Genomic DNA, 13,736 nt, shown 5'->3' with positions numbered 1-13,736 from the left:
TAATGACAGTACACGGCAACTTTGACCCTCATTGCTGTGTTCAGCAATTCAACTTAGACTTTCAATAATCACCATTAGCTCAGGATGCTTACAGAAGTGTAAATTTTCATGGAACTAAATATGCTCCCAAGGGGTTGATACAATTTATTCAATATAATTTAGTCAATATAACACAAGATAAAATGGAATTATATTATGCTTAAATATTTAAACATCTTATTAATACTTATGCATAAATAGGTCTATAGATAAAAGTATTTACACAGCAAATACAAAATTTTTACAAACATTATATAAATGAAATAATTGATAAATGCTTATTAACTAGTGGAAATACATTTGTTAAATATTATTTTTGTTTTGTTGGCATCTTATAAAAGCAATTTCGATGTATCAGGAAAGTTATACTAATAGTTTTAGCTAACATTCATAATAAAAATACAATATCTGTCAAGATGAAACTGTTAACTGAGTATTAAAGGCACATATTAAAATGTGTTTTATTAATTGAACTAGATCCTCTGTTTAATGTTCAAAAAAACTTGAGGTAAATAATAATTATTTATTTAACTCAACTTGTCCAATAGCCCAATCTTTGGAATCTGTGAGTTATAGATACAATTAAAACTAGGGTTTACAATGGATTATCATATATTTAGGGTTAGACATAATCCCATGTTAAAAGTCAAAGAAGGACTCATGAAATAAAGGAAATTGCTATCAAGTTTGTGTTTGGCATTTTCAGAGTATCCTGAGAGTATGGACTCCTGCAGTTATTTCTAAACCTGATGAAGCATGTGTGACAATACCATGATGCATAAAATGTAATAAAAATGTAAAAGTTACAAAATGAAGGAGCTATGCAGACGAGTTATATAGAGTTGATAAAATGGAAGGCAAAATAAGACCCACAATGGAAAAAAGAAGTATAAAACTATAAACAGACTCCAGAAGCTGAGAATAGTTCTTAGATGGTAGCCAGCAAGGAAAATGGGATCTTTTCCTACCATTGAAAATAACTGAATTTTCAACAGCCTGGGTGTACAAATGATTGTACTCTCCCTTAGAGTTCTCCTGAGTGAAGTACCCTTATTTCAGATCAGTAAATCCCATGGCAGACATCTCAGAACACTAAGACAGCAATCTTGTATAAATTTTATTTATTAAGTTTGGGGTCATTTGTTATGGCAGGAGTCAAAAGTTCCTATCAAATTCTGTAATTAATGTGAATAGACCCCAGAGGTGTTAGAAACACACAAAAAGGAGAATGCCAATCTTTCAGTGCGCAAGTCCACTCTTAGCTGCTGGGAGGGGCCTTGTGCTTTATTACCTTTCTGTAAGAGATGGAATGAATCTGGACTTTAAATATTTTTGTTTGTTTTCATTTTCAATATGAAGTGCCTTTCCAGGAGCTTTTACTATATTAAAAGAATTATCTATAAGGAAAATTTCTTTCATTTTTTCTGAGCTTTAGTAGAATTTTACCTTTATTCAGGCAAATCTAGTTGGAAAATCAATTTATTATCTTTAATCTCATCATTAATTAGCCCTTGTCTTTTATTTTGGACTAGTCTTTGTTTCTGGATTCTGAGTCTTCAATAATAGCACAGTAATAGTTTCCATTATAGTTACTACTTATTAAGAGGATAAAACAAATAATTTGTTTATGTGTGTGTGTGTTTGTCTATTTGTGTGTATGTGTTTGTCTCTTTTTCTCTATGTGTGCATTGTTTTTCTCTGTACACATTTGTATCTCAGTGTGTACATTCTCGTGAATGTATCTTTCTCTGTGTATGTATGTGTCTGTGTGGGGGAGTTTGTGTGGGTATTGTATTTGTCTTTCATGTGTGAGGAGGGTTCATATACTTTGTTTCTGCAGATGTAGGCAAGGAATTTTTCCAAAATGGATGTGAAAATTTGAGAACAAAGCTAGTATTTTAAAATGTGTCATAAGAAAGTTTTGAAAAATATAGAAATTCTCAACAGGTTTACTCTGTGGATTTATCCATATGTATGCTTATATATGTTTATGTATATGCATAACAGTAATGATCAAAGGGGCCATGAAATTTAAGTAATTATATGTTAAAATAAGTTTTAAGAATAATTTGAATATGAGTAAGTTGATTGTAATGAATTTTGAAAATTGTAGGAAGAGAGCCTGCTGGTTCATCCCAGCTGCACGGCTAGCTTAGCCCCAAAAGAACCACACAGAAATTATATTAATTAAAACACTGCTTGTCCCATTAGCTCTAACTTCTTATTGGCTAACTCTTACATCTTAGTTTAATCCATTTCTATTAATCTGTGTATCACCACATGGCAGTGGTTTACCAGTTAAGTTTCGGCAGCATGTCTTACTCTGGTGGCGGATCCATGGCATCTCTCTGACTTTGCTTCCTTCCTCCCAGAATTCAGTTCCTTCTTTCCTGCCTACCGAAATTCTGCCCTATCTATGGGCCAGAGCAGTTTCTTTATTCATTAACCAGTGAAAGCAGCACATAGACAGAGGACTTTTCACACCAGAACATTCCTAAAATAGATAGATTTGGTGACATAAAACTCAAACCTAGCTTTCATCAGAACAAGATTAGGTATTTATAAAAATATGACTTATTCAATAAGGATTTCAACTTTTATCATTTTAATGTATGGATTATTTGAAACCTGGAGATTATATTTTATTCAAATTCCTTTGCAGCAAACATAAACATGTTTTATTCTGTTTTTTGTTGGCTCATTGGCTAAATGCCTTCTATTGTCAGAAAGTCCCCACCTTCACAGTAGGAAAATTTCTATTAAAAATAATTATTTCTACGTGAGCATTCCCAATAAATTACATTTTGATTGTGGAACTCACTTTCCACAATCAAAGATAAACATTTAAGCCTATTTGAGAATGTAGCCTATTGTCCAGAATTTCTATCATTCCTATAATCCTCAGTCTTTTGGATTGATGGTTCAATGAACAAATGGCACTATAAAAATTCAATTGTCAAGATTTCCTAATTCTTTCAGTTTCTTTAACTGGACACATTCCTATTGTTCTTCTTAACCTAAGGTCTATCTCTTTTGGAAACAGTGATAGGTTGGCCAAGTCTCCTCTTCTAATTAGTGCCGGGAGAACTGAGAGAGAAAACCAGGGATTCAAGGCAGCTGGCCACTTGAGTGCAATGTTCAGAACAAGGCTTATGTTTATTATTTCAAGTCCCTTGATAACAGAGTAAGAGTTTACAATTCAGCAGAGAAGTCTTTTTCACAGGCCAACAAGTTTGAGGCTCTATAAAGGAAAATGTTAATTTTCTTCAGAGAAACATCTGAGGTATGGGAATGCCATTTCTCTAACTATTCTCTAGAAATTGTGGAAGGCCACAGGCATTTCTAAGTTCCTTCCCATAGTTGTTGACATTCCAAAATATTTTTATTGAGCAATATTAACAATAGATGTTCCCATGCCCTTTTCACAAATTTGTTATATTCTTTTATAACCTTAATCCAAAACCCAATAAGATAACCTTTATTATTATTTTATTAAGAAATTACTGGGTCATTCATCATGTCTTTGTTATAACTGCTTCAAATTTGAGCTTCCTTCTTTACATTTAAACAGTTTTTATATGAGGGATAAAGTGATAGTTCAGAAGCTCAAAGTCCATATTGCTCCTGTAATATGGACTCAAGTTTCATTGCAAGCACCTGTGAGGTGGATTACAAGTGACCGTTCTAGAGGGATCAGGATTGCAGATCCAGAGGATGTCTTTATCACCACTTAGTGTAGGAGGTCCTTCTGTCTTTGTGTTGCTTTCATTGGTTAATAAAGAAATTTTCTTTGGGTTCTTGATAGGGCAGAACTTAGGTATGAAGGGAAATTTAAATGGAATGCTGGGAGGAAGAAAGCAGAGTCAGAGAGACACCATGGATCCTCTGCCAGAGATAGACATCCTGAGACTTTGCTGGTAGGCCACAACCTCATGGTGATATACAGATTAACAGAAATGGGTTAAATTAATATGTAAGAGTTAGCCAATAAGAAGTTAGTGCTAGTGGGCCAAGCAGTGATTTAATGAATACATCTGTGTGGTTATTTCGGGGCTAAGCTAGCTGGGCGGCCGGGATGAACAAGTGGGCCATCCTGCAACAATTGGCCCCCTGTTACAACCACTAATAGACATTGAGTAACTACTTTTTGTATTCCTTCAACTATCAAGTAAAATGCTTTGAATGTATTATCGAACTCTCCCATCCCATAACACCTAAAGCTTAGAAAGTCAATGGACAATGTTATTCACATGGAGTAGAATTTTCCCTGTATTCTGTAACCCATCTACCTGCTCTTGCCACCATTGTATTTGGTAGTAAAGGCATTGATTTGTTGCAATTTTGTTCTGTGATTAAATTAGTGTAATCCTTCCCACATTGTAGAGTGTTTTAGGGAAGTTTTAGGCCGTGTACCTGGGCTTTCAGTACTCATCAATGGTTGCATCTTTTCCATTGAAAATGATAGTTGTGCTTTATGTCAACACTGTCATGAATTGTAAAACTAATTTGGATAAAAGAAGATGGTTAGAAAGCATTCTTGAAAGGAAGAAGGCAGGGTCACATGCCGATTTGTGCTTAGAGAAATGAACATAAATATCTAGAGTTCTTAAAAACATGATTCTTTTAGATACCATCAGCAAGCTTAATTTCTTTAGACTGGGAACTGAATGTAGTAAAGTGGTTTTAAATCATGAATCTGACTCAACAGGCAGACTGCTGTTCTAGCTAGTTTTAAGTCAACCTCACATGAGCTGGAGCCATTTAGGAAGAGGGAATCTCATTTGAGAAAATGGTGCCACCAGACTGACCCATAGACAAGAATGAGGTACATTTTGTTGATTGATAACTGACATGCAAGGGTCCTGTTTACTGTGGGGAGTAGCATCTCTGGGATGTTTGTATTGGATGTTATAAAAGTCAGGTTTAAGAAACCTTAGGAGAAAAACTTTAAACAGCATTCCTCTCCATGGTTCCTGCTTGCTTGACTGCCCTCCATGGTGGACTATTGACCTGGAAGTGAAAGACCAAATAGGTGAAATAAACATTGTTCTTCTAAAGATGCTCTTGGTTGTGATCTTTATCACGGCAATAGAAATCCTAATTAAGATATCTATTGTAAATGCTAGACATATTTCTCTCACCTTTACTATGTGCACAGTATATACACACAAACACACAAGTGCACATGCACATACACACACACATACATACACAATTATCAAACCTTCCTATAAACTCTACTATCACACAGTACTATTTCTACTACATCATAATTTAAGTGTGTAAGTAGACCTGTGTTTACCACTCTCTGTCTGAAAGGTATAAACCTGTTCAATTCTCATCTCTCACTCTTCACTCTCCTTACTGTCAAGAACAAATCTTGTTGTCAATAAACAAAAACAAATACGCTTAATGAATAAAAGAAATTATTAAGTAAGAAGGAAGAAGGATTAAAAAAGGACAGAAAAATGACAAATCTTAATTTGTACAAGGAGGATTTTGAAAGAAGAACTGTGAAAGAAATGAGAAAGGAAGAGAACAAAAGCAAAGAATTTCATAGAGTCCCACAAGAGCAGGGAGAGTTTTCAAGGAGTAAGGGGTCAGTGAGGACCATCTCAGATGCCACATTACAAAAGAATAGGAACTACCTGCCAGATATTGAAAACTGGAGGATGACTATGGCACACATGCATAATAGATGGGCAAATAATTTGGGGTAATTTTTAATAATTTTTCTTTCTTAATGGTTGAAATTAATAACTCATATTAATGTATGATGAGACATTTCCTTCCAAAAAATAGAAAGAAATGGTTGTCCATTGGTAATTTAATCAGTATTAGTGTAGATATTTGTTTGTTTGTTTGTTTATGCCATACTGAAATTGTTTCACATACCAGATATCAAATGATGCTCCAAGGATTACTAAGTAAAAATATAGTATTCATAGTACACCAAAATCTTAAGGATGTTAGAAATAGATTGTCATCAAACAAATTCTAAAAGTTGCAAAATAATTTCTAATGGTCTTAATAATTAATTAAGTTAAACATTATTAAATGTTTAATTATTTTCAATTTTAATTTTTATCTATCCAAACAAACTTTCTTATAGTCTTATAGTCTTGGTTTTCTTATGTGAAATTTATTATCTTAAAGTTTCACATAGTGGTCTGGGAAGATGGCTTACTGGGAAAAGTGCTTGCTGCCTAAGCACTAGGACCTGAGTTTGGATCCCAAACGTTCATATTAAAAACTGGATATAAAGTTATGCATCTGTAATTTCAGTGCTGAGTGACAGAACCAGGAAGATCATGGACTTTCAGACCAGACAGTCTTGTGGAAAAAAATATTCCATATTTAGTAAGAGAGGATATCTTGAAATACAAGGTGAATATGATAGGAAAAAAAATAAAATCAACCTCTGGCTTTATATAATATGGGTGAATGTAACACCACCACATATATACACATGAATATACCACACACACACACTTACCTACTCATGCACTGAATATTTTGATTTGAAGGATAAAAAACACTATTGTCACCACCAATAATACGTGGCTACACATAGAGGATGCATGTTTATGAGCTTTGTATTATTATTTTATTGAATTCAGTTTGCAGTTAGAGGAAATAGTTCAATTTCTGCTCCTCATTAAAAGCTTAAATGAGTAAAAGTTCTGGAATAAACACTCTTGAGTAGATTTGTGCTTTTAAATAAAGGAAAGTTGTACATTTTAGATGCCTTTGGATTTATAGCTCTTCATCAAGGTGCTTTAATGCAGGTACTAGTCAGTCAAAATAAAGCTATTATAAAAATAAATCCTCTTCGCATGTGCTGCTCTACCACATATGCTAGCATAAATGAAGACAGAAGTAGTATAATGAATATGGATGTTAGGAATCTTTACAATAGGGAAATGCATGAGCAAGATTGAAATGATTTGATTCAAATATTGCAACTCCTATTAGATAGTACTGAAATATCACATACACTTATTCTTAATATATTTACAACCTTTGAAAGAATAAAATACATTTTATATGGCATCCTTATTTCCAAAAATATTTATTGCTCCTTAGAAGAGAAAATTTCTCGCAGGTTATTATTCATCTTTTTGTCAGCATTGAAGTGCTCACCCAGTTTTCTTGGCATTCCTTTTCTTTAGCTGTGTGGATTAACTGCTGGCTGGTTCTGTTGAGAATGAAATTCTTTTGTTTTCTTTTATCTGCAGGTATGTGGTAGATTTCAATAATGCTTTGGAAAATGTGTACATTATGAAAATATAAATTGATGGAAAAACAATCGCTAGCTGAGATTTTTCTCCATATCATAATGAAAGTCAGAGAAAAATGGAAATTGCTTGATTGTAAAGAGTGGGGGTATAGATTTGAACTAAGATTCACATTTGCATGAACTCTGCTTGCTCTGTGGTACCATCATAGGAAATGGAAGATTTGTTAGGAGTTTGACAGTCTTTCTAGTTCTATCAGTCTATGACCCACCAGCACTATCGTTGCTCAGCAACTCAGGACCATGTTGAATCCTCATCTATGGGCATTTGAGAGACCATGCTTCTAAATATATCCATTTCATATGGCCTGATACTTCTCTGCAAGAATATCTGAGAAAATTTTAGCAAACTCTGTGAAGCCAATTTTAAGTGGAATAATACAGGCATCATAATAAAGGCAATGCCTGAACCCAGTGTAATTGACTTCTTTAGTCCCCCGGTACACATATGATGCTGTCTAACTCTTGATTATTTATAGGTTTTATGATTCTCATTTTGCTTTCAAGGAAACTGAGATTAAGAGAGTCAGATAATTGTTCAGAGTACCACGACTAATAACTATGCCAGCATGATACATCTCAGATCTCCATTTTCTGAAGCACTAGCTTATTATACTGTACTCGGTATAAAGCCTGGAAAGAATCCTAATTATAGTTTTCTTTTTTTTTGTATCATTGTTGCTATTTTTTGTGTTTTGTTATTGAAATGAGAGATCATTTATACTACAGAATAAAGTTTCACAATCTAAGAAGCTATAAGAAAGCATATGACTACTAATTGTTTGAATTCTTGCACAAGAAAAAAGTATAAAGCTAAATTTGCCTTCTTTTAAGAAATATTCTTTGAGCATAGATACAAAAATAGTTAAAGAAAATACATACAAGTAGAATCCAAAAACATCAAAAAGATTGTCTGATATGACCAAATAAGTTTCATTCCAAAGAATATATGAAAATCAGTCAATGTAATGCACCATATAAATAAACTGATGCCACATAATCATCTCACTAGAGGCTGAAAGAACCTTTGACAAAACCAACACCTTTTAAGATAAAAGTCCCAGAAAGATCAAGGAAAGAAGGGACATACTTAAATATAATAAAAGCAATATTCAGTAAACCAATAAGCAACTTCAAATTAAATGGAAAAAAATAAAACAATTCTGTTAAAACCAGGAACAAGGCAAGGTTGTCTATTCTCTTCATGTCTATGCAATATAGTATTTGAAGTTTTAGCCAGAGTAATAAGTAAGACAACTGGAAGAGATCAAGGTGTAAAAGTCAGAAAGGAAGAAGTAATATTATTTTCAGATGATATGATACTATACATAAGTGACCTTAAAAATTCCATTAGGAAATTTCTACAGTTGATAAAGCCTTTCAGCATAGTTGTTGGATACAAGATTAACTTAAATAAATCAGTAGCCTTTTTATATACAAATGACAAATGGACTGAAAAAAATATTAGGAAAACAATACCCTACACCAAAGTCTCAAATAATATAAAATATCTCATGGTAACTCTAACAAAACAAGTGAAAGACTTGTGTGACATAAATTTCAAGTCTTTGAAGAAAGAAATTGAAGAAGATATCAGAAGATGGAAAGATCTTTCAGGCTCAGGGACCAGTATGATTAATAGTAAAAGCAGCTATCCTTCCAAAAGCAATCTACAGATTCAATTCAATCCCCATTAAAATATCAACACAATTCTTTACAGACCTTAAAAGAACAATTCTCAACATCCTACAGAAAAAAAAAAAAAAAACAAAAAAACCCAAGATAGCTAAAACTACATGAACAATAAAAGAACTGCTAGGGGCAACACCATTTCTGATTATAAGATGGATTACACAGGTATAGTAACAAAAAACTGCATGATACTGGCATAAAAACAGAAATGATGATCAATAGAATCAAACTAAAGACCCAGACACAAATCCACACTTCTATGGTATAGCAGTTTGAAAGAAAATGGTCCCCAAAGGGGGTGACACTTTTAGGAGCTCTGTTCTTTTTGGAGGAAGGTGTCACTGTGGGGGCAGGTTTTGTGGTCTCTTTTGCTCAAACTTTTTTGTCAGTATGACACTCAGTTGACTTCCTGTTGTTTGCAATATGTAGAACTCTCAGCTATTCCTCTAATACCATATCTGCCTGCATGCTACCAAGTTCCTTGCATGATGATAATGAACTGAACCTATTAAACTGTAGGCAAGTCTTCTTAATGAAATGTTTCTTTATAAAAGTTACTGTGGTCATGGTATATTTTCACAGCAATAGAAACCTAACCAAGAATTTTAATATGTTGCTTAGAGATTGTCCGAGTAATATTTTTGGTGAAGAAGGCCTTTTGTCCTTGTCTAAAGAGTCTGTCTGAGGCTAACGTGAAGCATTTTGGATTAGATACATTAGCAGAAGAAATTCTTCTCTGAAATTTATTTCATGTAGTCATTTAAAACTATTAATATTCCTTGTATAACTGATTTTATTGTGTCTCAGAAATTTTGGGGTGCTGTATTATTATTTTTGTTCCACAATATATCTTATTTCTTTATTTGTCACAATCATGTTTCATCCCTGAGAGTTTATGTACTTTCTCTGTTGTCAATTTTAGTTTTACTGAATTATGGTCACTTAGAATACAAGGAATTATTTCAAATCTTCCTGAAGTTTTTAAAGATGTTTTTTGTCTGTTATAAGATATAGTATATTTTAGAGAAATTTTGGTGTTCTGCTTCGTAGAATCTGTATTATTTGATGTTTTAGTATAATATTTCGTTGATTTATGGTAAGTTCGTCTGATGTGTGATTTGATTTAATTCTAATGTTTCTCTGATAGCTGTTTTCCCCAGGTTGCCTGTCTGTGACAGAAAGTGGGTTATTGAAATCGCTTCCCATTGATGAGTTGATGTTAATCAGTGTAATTAATTTCAATAGTAACACTCTTTATGAAATTATGTGTGACAATATTTGAGGCATTTGTATGTATGATACATGGGTATGAAGGATAGTAATGTCTTCTTGGGTAATTGTTAATGATTGGAATAAAGTTCTTCCTTATCTATTCTGATTAGTTTTAACTTCAAGTGAATTTTTATCAGATTAAGTTAGTAATGCCTGCTTGCTTTCTGGTGCCAATTGATAGGAATACTTTGCCCAAGTTTTCATTTTATCTTGGTGCTTGTATTTAAAGCTAAATAATGTTTTCCTAAACAATAGATAGATAAGTTTCATTTTATAATCCTTTCAACCTATGTCTTTTTATTATGGAATTAAATAAAATGATATTTAAAATTTGTTTAGAGATATATATTGGTGCAGTCATTTTCTCATTGGGTTTTGCTGTTATTTGTGTCACAGTATTATTTTCTTTTAGTAACTATGTCTTCATTTGTTTTCTTTTATTCTTTTTTAATTAAAATTTCCGCCTCCTCCCCATTTCCCATTTCCCTCCCCCTCCTCCCACATATTGCCCCCTCCCCCCACTTCCCTCCCCCTATTCCCATTCCTCTTCTCCTCCCCCCACTTCATTCCCCCTCCCTCTCGATACTGAAAAGCAGTCCAAATTCCCTGCCCTGAGGGAAGACCAAGGTCCTCCCACTTCTATCTAGGTCCAAGAAGGTGAGCATCCAAACAGGCTAAGCTCCCACAAAGCCATTTCATGTATTAGGATCGAAACCTAGTGCCATTGTCCTTGGCTTCTCATCAGCCTTCATTGTCCGCCATGTTCAGAGAGTCCAGTTTCAACCCATGCTTATTCAGTCCCAGTCCAGCTGGCCTTGGTGGGCTCCCAATTGATCAGTTCCACTGTCACAGTGGGTGGGTGCACCCCTCGTGGTCCTGACTTCCTTGCTCATGTTCTCCCTCCTTCTGCTCCTCATTTGGACCTTAAGAGCTCAGACCGTTGCTCCAAATTGGGTCTCTGTCTCTATCTTGATCCATCGCCAGATGAAGGTTCTAAAGTGATATGTAAGATATTCATCAGTATAGGATAGGATCATTTCAGATTCCCTCTCCTCAGTTGCCCAAGGTACCAGCTGGGGACATCTCCCTGGACACCTGCGAGCCCCTCTAGAGTCAAGTCTCTTGCCAACCCTAAGATGGCTCCCTTAATTAGGATATATATTTCACTGCTCCCCTATCCACCCTTCCTATATCCCAACCATCCCATTCCCCCAAGCTTCCCCCATCCTCCCCTTCTCACGTTTCTCACCCCATTTCCCCTTAGCCCCATGCCACCTCATCTGCAAGTTCCCAGTTTTTGCCCGGCAATCTTGTCTAGGTCTCTTGGCTGTGTTCCTTCCTCTCTTCAGCTCTGTATTATTACTTCCTTTAGGTTTTGTCTGATATAAACACTTTTTAAAAATTTTATTTGTTTGTATCATGGAAATTTTTTTTTCTTCACCTTCTATTATGTCAAGTAATTTTGTTAGTTATTTTAATCCAGTTTGGCAGTTGTGATCTTTTATATCGTAGGATATTTTGTTCCAGGCTCTTCTGGATTTCAAAGTTTCTGTTGGGAAATCAGCTCTTATTCTTATCGCTTTTTTTTAATATGTGACTTTTGATCTTTGTTTATCTCTTGCAGGTTTCTGTAGCCTTTCTTTATTCTCTCACTATATGTGATGTTTTAACTGTGGTATTAATGGGAAGTTTATTTGCTGGCCTTGTTTCTTTGATATTCTGTGTGCCTTTTATATCTGTATATATGTATTATTTCTTGGTGTGAAGATTCTTTTTCTCTTCTTGTTGACGATCTGGTTTATATCACTGACCTGGATTCTGTCTCTATAATTCAAGATTTGGTATTTTCATGCTATATCACATTTCTTCCATGTTCCATTTTGTGTTTTAAAACTTTCCCCCTATATTCATTACTCATTTTTCTGGATTATCTACTCTATGTTACAGTCCTGATATTATGTCTTTTGCTTTATTCATCCTACATGTTAAGCTTTACTTTGAATTTTCTTATTTGTTATTGGGTTTTTAAACCCATCTTCATAAAGTTTGAGTCCTCTTCTACGTTATTATTGCTTTTGTAAATTCTGTTTTCCAGCCCAGGATCCTTTCATTTTCATCATTCTTGTGTTTTTGTTTTCTTGGGCATCATTCTAGCATGCATTCATTTTAAGTTTTTGGAGTTGTCCCTGTTTGTCTTCTTTAAACTCCTTTAATTCTTTAATGAAATTTGTGATTTTTATTAAAATCTGTCTTGGAGTTCATTTGATGATTTTTACTTGAGAATATCTGTACAGGCTTGTTGATTTGGGGGGAGGTACTGCCTTGATAGTTAACATTCTTTGTATTTTGTGATGAGATATGGCCATGTTGTGTAACTGAATGATTTTTCTCTGTCCCACTGGTCCCCTTGAACCAGTTTATTTCCTGCTTACTGATTCCCGCAGCCACTGCTCAAATAACAACCCCAGGCTTAATATCAATTACAGTTGTTTGGCCAATGATTCAGGCATATTACTGACTAGCTCTCATAATTAAATTAACACATTTCTGTTTATTATTTCTGTGTATTGTCACGAAACTGTAGCTTACTGGTGATGTTCCACATGTTACTCCTTCAGCAGCTACAAGGCATCTCTCTGACTCCACTTTCCTTTTCTCTGCATCTTTGTTTGGATTTCATGCCTAGCTATATTTTTCCTGACCATTGGCTGAAACAGCTTTATTCATCAGCCACTAAAACAATGCATATTCACAGCATACAGAAGGATATCACACATCAATGTGGAAGTCTTTTGTTATTCCTATGTCTGATGTGAACACAGAAGGTCATTCCAGGGCACAGAATTTACTGGCCAGATTGAATCTACAGACAGAATTTACTGGCTGAGTGCTGTGTATTGCTTAGGTGGAATGAAGTCAGTTTGACACAGGGAACCATACTGTAAAATCCATGACCTGCTACAGTTTGGAGGTAGAAGGTAGATCTGGGAGTTAGTGAGGGTCTGTACAATGGAAGATTAGATTCATCTCATCCGGTTAGAATCTAGCAAAGGGTATAAATATTGTTAGTGAACCTATGGGCTGAGAGGTTGAAAATGGCATGGGAGGAGCCTATAGGTTGTTGCAGACATATGTGTCCTGTCTAAAGTCTGGAAGTTAGACAAAGCACATCATATGTGGCTAGACTTGGCCTGGAGATTGGATGTGGAAACCACGATATATCTAGAGTTTTGGACTAGTTCTTATAGAATGAGGATTTAGAAGATTCACCTAGATAGAAATGTGTAGTGTGTGTTTGTGTGTGTGCATATGTGTTTGTTTGTGTGTCTCTGTGTGTGTGTATGCACTTGTATATAGTTTAAATGGAGTTATGTTACATGGAATGATAAAACTGCAACTTACAAAGAGAGGGATAGGAGTGACACTTCCTTTATTT

The sequence above is a fragment of the Chionomys nivalis genome, chromosome 6 (assembly GCF_950005125.1).
Source record: "Chionomys nivalis chromosome 6, mChiNiv1.1, whole genome shotgun sequence".
NCBI lineage: Eukaryota > Metazoa > Chordata > Mammalia > Rodentia > Cricetidae > Chionomys > Chionomys nivalis.
Note: the sequence above shows the minus strand (reverse complement) of the source record.